Genomic DNA, 7,527 nt, shown 5'->3' on the forward strand with positions numbered 1-7,527 from the left:
ACCTAGCTGGTGGTATCCTAGCTGATGATAACCTAAATGTTGGTAACCTAGCTGATGGTAACCTAGCGGATGATAACCTAGCTGATGGTAACCTAGCTGATGGTAACCTAGCAGATGATAACCTAGCTGATGGTAACATAGCTGATGGTAACCTAGCTGATGGTAAACTAGCTTATGATAACCTAGCTGACGGTAACATAGCTGATTATGACCTAGCTGATGATAATCTACCGGATGGTAACCTAGCTGATGATAACCTAGCTGATTATAACCTAGCTGATGATAACCTAGCTGCCTCCTCTAACTCTACTAACCCAGTTGTTAGATGAAAACCTAGCTGATGATAACCTAGCTGATGATAACCTAGCTGCCTCCTCTAACTCTACTAACCCAGTTGTTAGATGAAAACCTAGCTGATGATAACCTAGCTGATGATAACCTAGCTGCCTCCTCTAATTCTACTAACCCAGTTGTTAGATGATAACCTAGCTGATGATAACCTAGCTGCCTCCTCTAATTCTACTAATCCAGTTGTTAGATGATAACCTAGCTGATGATAACCTAGCTGTCTCCTCTAACTCTACTAACCCAGTTGTTAGATGATAACCTAGCTGATGATATCCTAGCTGCCTCTAACTCTACTAACCCAGTTGTTAGATGATAAAATAGCTGATGACAACCTAGCTGATGATAACCTAGCTGCCTTTAACTCTACTAACCCAGTTGTCAGATGATAACCTAGCTGGTGATAACCTAGCTGCCTCTAAATCTACTAACCCAGTTGTTAGATGATAAAATAGCTGATGACAACCTAGCTGATGATAACCTAGCTGCCTCTAACTCTACTAACCCAGTTGTTAGATGATAACCTAGCTGCCTCCTCTAACTCTACTAACCCAGTTGTTAGATGATAACCTAGCTGATGATAACCTAGCTGCCTCTAACTCTATTAACCCATTTGTTGGATGATAACCTAGCTGATGATAACCTATCTGCCTTCTCTTACTCTACTAACCCAGTTGTTAGATGATAACCTAGCTGCCTCTAACTCTATTAACCCAGTTGTTAGATGATAACCTAGCTGATGATAACCTAGCTGCCTTCTCTTACTCTGCCAACCAGTTGTTAGATGATAACCTAGCTGCCTCCTCTAACTCTACGAACCCAGTTGTTAAATGACAACCTAGCTGATGATAACCTAGCTGATGATAACCTAGCCGCCTCCTCTAACTCTACGAACCCAGTTGTTAGATGATAACCTAGCTAATGATAACCTAGCTGATGATAACCTCGCTTGTGGTAACCTAGCTGATGATAACCTAGCTGATGGTAACCTAGCTGATGATAACCTAGCTGGTGGTATCCTAGCTGATGATAACCTAAATGTTGGTAACCTAGCTGATGGTAACCTAGCGGATGATAACCTAGCTGATGGTAACCTAGCTGATGGTAACCTAGCAGATGATAACCTAGCTGATGGTAACATAGCTGATGGTAACCTAGCTGATGGTAAACTAGCTTATGATAACCTAGCTGACGGTAACATAGCTGATTATGACCTAGCTGATGATAATCTACCGGATGGTAACCTAGCTGATGATAACCTAGCTGATTATAACCTAGCTGATGATAACCTAGCTGCCTCCTCTAACTCTACTAACCCAGTTGTTAGATGAAAACCTAGCTGATGATAACCTAGCTGATGATAACCTAGCTGCCTCCTCTAACTCTACTAACCCAGTTGTTAGATGAAAACCTAGCTGATGATAACCTAGCTGATGATAACCTAGCTGCCTCCTCTAATTCTACTAACCCAGTTGTTAGATGATAACCTAGCTGATGATAACCTAGCTGCCTCCTCTAATTCTACTAATCCAGTTGTTAGATGATAACCTAGCTGATGATAACCTAGCTGTCTCCTCTAACTCTACTAACCCAGTTGTTAGATGATAACCTAGCTGATGATATCCTAGCTGCCTCTAACTCTACTAACCCAGTTGTTAGATGATAAAATAGCTGATGACAACCTAGCTGATGATAACCTAGCTGCCTTTAACTCTACTAACCCAGTTGTCAGATGATAACCTAGCTGGTGATAACCTAGCTGCCTCTAAATCTACTAACCCAGTTGTCAGATGATAACCTAGCTGGTGATAACCTAGCTGCCTCTAAGTCTACTAACCCAGATGTTAGATGATAACCTAGCTGATGATAACCTAGCTTCCTCCTCTAACTCTACTATCCCAGTTGTTAGATGATATCCTAGCTGCCTCTAACTCTACTATCCCAGTTGTTAGATGATAACCTAGCTGATGATAACCTATCTGCCTCCTCTTACTCTACTAACCCAGTTGTTAGATGATAACCTAGCTGCCTCTAACTTCACCAACCCAGTTGTTAGATGATAACCTAGCTGATGATATCCTAGCTGCCTTTAACTATACTAACCCAGTTGTCAGATGATAACCTAGCTGGTGATAACCTAGCTGCCTCTAAGTCTACTAACCCAGTTGTTAGATGATAACCTAGCTGATAATAACCTAGCTGCCTCCCCTACCTCTACTATCCCAGTTGTTAGATGATATCCTAGCTGCCTCTAACTCTACTATCCCAGTTGTTAGATGATAACCTAGCTGATGATAACCTATCTGCCTCCTCTTACTCTACTAACCCAGTTGTTAGATGATAACCTAGCTGTCTCCTCTAACTCTACTAACCCAGTTGTTAGATGATAACCTAGCTGATGCTAACCTAGCTGCCTCTAACTCTACTAACCCAGTTGTCAGATGATAACCTAGCTGCCTCCTCTAACTCCACTAACCCAGTTGTTAGATGATAACCTAGCTGCCTCTAACTCCACTAACCCAGTTGTTAGATGATAACCGAGCTGATGATAACCTAGCTGCCCCTGACTCTACTAACCCAGTTGTTAGATGATAACCTAGCTAATAATAACCTAGCTACCTCCTCTAACTCTACAAACCCAGTTTTCAGATGATAACCTAGCTGATGATAACCTAGCTGTCTCCTCTAACTCTACTAACCCAGTTGTTAGATGATAACCTAGCTGATGATAACCTAGCTGCCTCCTCTAACTCTACTAACCCAGTTGTTAGATGATAACCTAGGTGATGATAACCTAGCTGCCTCCTCTAACTCTACTAACCCAGTTGTTAGATGATAACCTAGGTGATGATAACCTAGCTACCTCCTCTAACTCTACTAACCCAGTTGTTAGATGATAACCTAGCTGATGATAACCTAGCTACCTCCTCTAACTCTACTAATCCAGTTGTTAGATGATTACCTAGCTGATGATAACCTAGCTGTCTCCTCTAACTCTACTAACCTAGTTGTTAGATGATAACCTAGCTGATGATAACCTAGCTGCCTCCTCTAACTCTACTAACCCAGTTGTTAGATGATAACCTAGCTGATGATAACCTAGCTGCCTTCTCTTACTCTACTAACCCAGTTGTTAGATGATAACCTAGCTGCCTCCTCTAACTCTACCAACCCAGTTGTTAGATGATAACCTAGCTGATGATAACCTAGCTGCCTCTAACTCTACTAACCCAGTTGTTAGATGATAACCGAGTTGCCTCCCTAACTCTACTAACCCAGTTGTTAGATGATAACCTAGCTGATGATATCCTAGCTGCCTCTAACTCTACTAACCCAGTTGTTAGATGATAACCTAGCTGATGATATCCTAGCTGCCTCCTCTAACTCTACTAACCCAGTTGTTAGATGATAACCTAGTTGATGATAACCTAGCTGCCTCTAACTCTACTAACCCAGTTGTTAGATGATAACCTAGCTGCCTCCTCTAACTCTACTAACCCTGTTGTTAGATGATAACCTAGCTGATGATAACCTAGCTGCCTCCTCTAACTCTACTAACCCAGTTGTTAGATGATAACCTAGCTGATGATAACCTAGCTGCCTCCTCTAACTCTACTAACCCAGTTGTTAGATGATAACCTAGCTGATGATAACCTAGCTGCCTCCTCTAACTCTACTAACCCAGTTGTTAGATGATAACCTAGTTGCCTCCCCTAACACACACACTTTACATATATGTTTCTATTGTGTTATTGACTGAATGTTTGTTTATTCCATGTAACTCTGTGTTTTTCTTTTTGTCCCACTGCTTTACTTTATCTTGGCCAGGTCGCAGTTGTAAATGAGAACTTGTTCTCAACTGGCCTACCTGGTTAAATAAAGGCGAAATTAAAATAAATAAATACATTCCATTTGTACTGACTGGATGAGCTAGCCTGGGAATCAGTCTCCTTAGCTAATCCACTCCCTGTACTCCCTGGGTGTTTCTCAATAGGATCCACTGGAGCCCATTCCATTTGTACTGACTGGATGAGCTAGCCTGGGAATCAGTCTCCTTAGCTAATCCACTCCCTGTACTCCCTGGGTGTTTCTCAATGTGCATACTACCTGCTCCACACTCTCATCCTCCCTACTGTATTACCTCACGCTCCATCGCCCCATTCACTGAACCTTATTCCAGCCAGGACAATGGCAACAAGAGAGATGAAACAAGATATACATAAAGCAAACGTTTTACTTCAGAATTATCAGCTAGATGTGTGAATCGTAATCTATCTAGGCAGCTAGATATGTGAATCGTAATCTATCTAGGCAGATAGATATGTGAATCGTAATCTATCTAGGCAGCTAGATATGTGAATCGTAATCTATCTAGGCAGCTAGATATGTGAATCGTAATCTATCTAGGCAGCTAGATATGTGAATCGTAATCTATCTAGGCAGCTAGATATGTGAATCGTAATCTATCTAGGCAGCTAGATGTGTGAATCGTAATCTATCTAGGCAGCTAGATGTGTGAATCGTAATCTATCTAGGCAGCTAGATGTGTGAATCGTAATCTATCTAGGCAGCTAGATATGTGAATCGTAATCTATCTAGGCAGCTAGATATGTGAATCGTAATCTATCTAGGCAGCTAGATATGTGAATCGTAATCTATCTAGGCAGCTAGATGTGTGAATCGTAATCTATCTAGGCAGCTAGATGTGTGAATCGTAATCTATCTAGGCAGCTAGATGTGTGAATCGTAATCTATCTAGGCAGCTAGATATGTGAATCGTAATCTATCTAGGCAGCTAGATATGTGAATCGTAATCTATCTAGGCAGCTAGATGTATGAATCGTAATCTATCTAGGCAGCTAGATGTGTGAATCGTAATCTATCTAGGCAGCTAGATATGTGAATCGTAATCTATCTAGGCAGCTAGATGTGTGAATCGTAATCTATCTAGGCAGCTAGATGTGTGAATCGTAATCTATCTAGGCAGCTAGATATGTGAATCGTAATCTATCTAGGCAGCTAGATATGTGAATCGTAATCTATCTAAGCAGCTAGATATGTGAATAGTAATCTACAGTGCCTTGCGAAAGTATTCGGCCCCCTTGAACTTTGCGACCTTTTGCCACATTTCAGGCTTCAAACATAAAGATATAAAACTGTATTTTTTTTGTGAAGAATCAACAACAAGTGGGACACAATCATGAAGTGGAACGACATTTATTGGATATTTCAAACTTTTTTAACAAATCAAAAACTGAAAAATTGGGCGTGCAAAATTATTCAGCCCCCTTAAGTTAATACTTTGTAGCGCCACCTTTTGCTGCGATTACAGTTGTAAGTCGCTTGGGGTATGTCTCTATCAGTTTTGCACATCGAGAGACTGAATTTTTTTCCCATTCCTCCTTGCAAAACAGCTCGAGCTCAGTGAGGTTGGATGGAGAGCATTTGTGAACAGCAGTTGTCAGTTCTTTCCACAGATTCTCGATTGGATTCAGGTCTGGACTTTGACTTGGCCATTCTAACACCTGGATATGTTTATTTTTGAACCATTCCATTGTAGATTTTGCTTTATGTTTTGGATCATTGTCTTGTTGGAAGACAAATCTCCGTCCCAGTCTCAGGTCTTTTGCAGACTCCATCAGGTTTTCTTCCAGAATGGTCCTGTATTTGGCTCCATCCATCTTCCCATCAATTTTAACCATCTTCCCTGTCCCTGCTGAAGAAAAGCAGGCCCAAACCATGATGCTGCCACCACCATGTTTGACAGTGGGGATGGTGTGTTCAGCTGTGTTGCTTTTACGCCAAACATAACGTTTTGCATTGTTGCCAAAAAGTTCAATTTTGGTTTCATCTGACCAGAGCACCTTCTTCCACATGTTTGGTGTGTCTCCCAGGTGGCTTGTGGCAAACTTTAAACAACACTTTTTATGGATATCTTTAAGAAATGGCTTTCTTCTTGCCACTCTTCCATAAAGGCCAGATTTGTGCAATATACGACTGATTGTTGTCCTATGGACAGAGTCTCCCCACCTCAGCTGTAGATCTCTGCAGTTCATCCAGAGTGATCATGGGCCTCTTGGCTGCATGTCTGATCAGTCTTCTCCTTGTATGAGCTGAAAGTTTAGAGGGACGGCCAGGTCTTGGAAGATTTGCAGTGGTCTGATACTCCTTCCATTTCAATATTATCGCTTGCACAGTGCTCCTTGGGATGTTTAAAGCTTGGGAAATCTTTTTGTATCCAAATCCGGCTTTAAACTTCTTCACAACAGTATCTCGGACCTGCCTGGTTTGTTCCTTGTTCTTCATGATGCTCTCTGCGCTTTTAACGGACCTCTGAGACTATCACAGTGCAGGTGCATTTATAGGGAGACTTGATTACACACAGGTGGATTGTATTTATCATCATTAGTCATTTAGGTCAACATTGGATCATTCAGAGATCCTCACTGAACTTCTGGAGAGAGTTTGCTGCACTGAAAGTAAAGGGTCTGAATAATTTTGCACGCCCAATTTTTCAGTTTTTGATTTGTTAAAAAAGTTTGAAATATCCAATAAATGTCGTTCCACTTCATGATTGTGTCCCACTTGTTGTTGATTCTTCACAAAAAAATACAGTTTTATATCTTTATGTTTGAAGCCTGAAATGTGGCAAAAGGTCGCAAAGTTCAAGGGGGCCGAATACTTTCGCAAGGCACTGTATCTAGGCAGCTAGATATGTGAATCGTAATCTATCTAGGCAGCTAGATATGTGAATCGTAATCTATCTAGGCAGCTAGCTAGTGTTTTTACTTTTATTTTACCGTTATTTTACCAGTTGACTGAGAACACATTCTCATTTACAGCAACGACCTGGGGAATAGTTACAGGGGAGAGGAGGGGGATGAATGAGCCAAATGTAAACTGGGGATGATTAGGTTAAACAGCTAGTTACAAATGACCTAAAACTAATGTTTTGCAAGGTAGAAGTCAATTATTCGTGGCTAGCTAGCTAGCCAGTTAACCCTACTGACTTACTATGGACTTACTGTACCCATTCACTCAACCTTCCTTCCCCTAGCCAGGACAATGGCCATAGAGATGAAACAAGATGTACACAAAGCAAATATTTTACTACATAACTATCAGTTAGCAATATGTAAATCATAATAATGTAGCTAACCAGATAGTATAACAGGCAAAAAT

This window comes from Oncorhynchus clarkii, unplaced genomic scaffold, assembly GCF_045791955.1.
Source record: "Oncorhynchus clarkii lewisi isolate Uvic-CL-2024 unplaced genomic scaffold, UVic_Ocla_1.0 unplaced_contig_11233_pilon_pilon, whole genome shotgun sequence".
Lineage (NCBI taxonomy): Eukaryota > Metazoa > Chordata > Actinopteri > Salmoniformes > Salmonidae > Oncorhynchus > Oncorhynchus clarkii.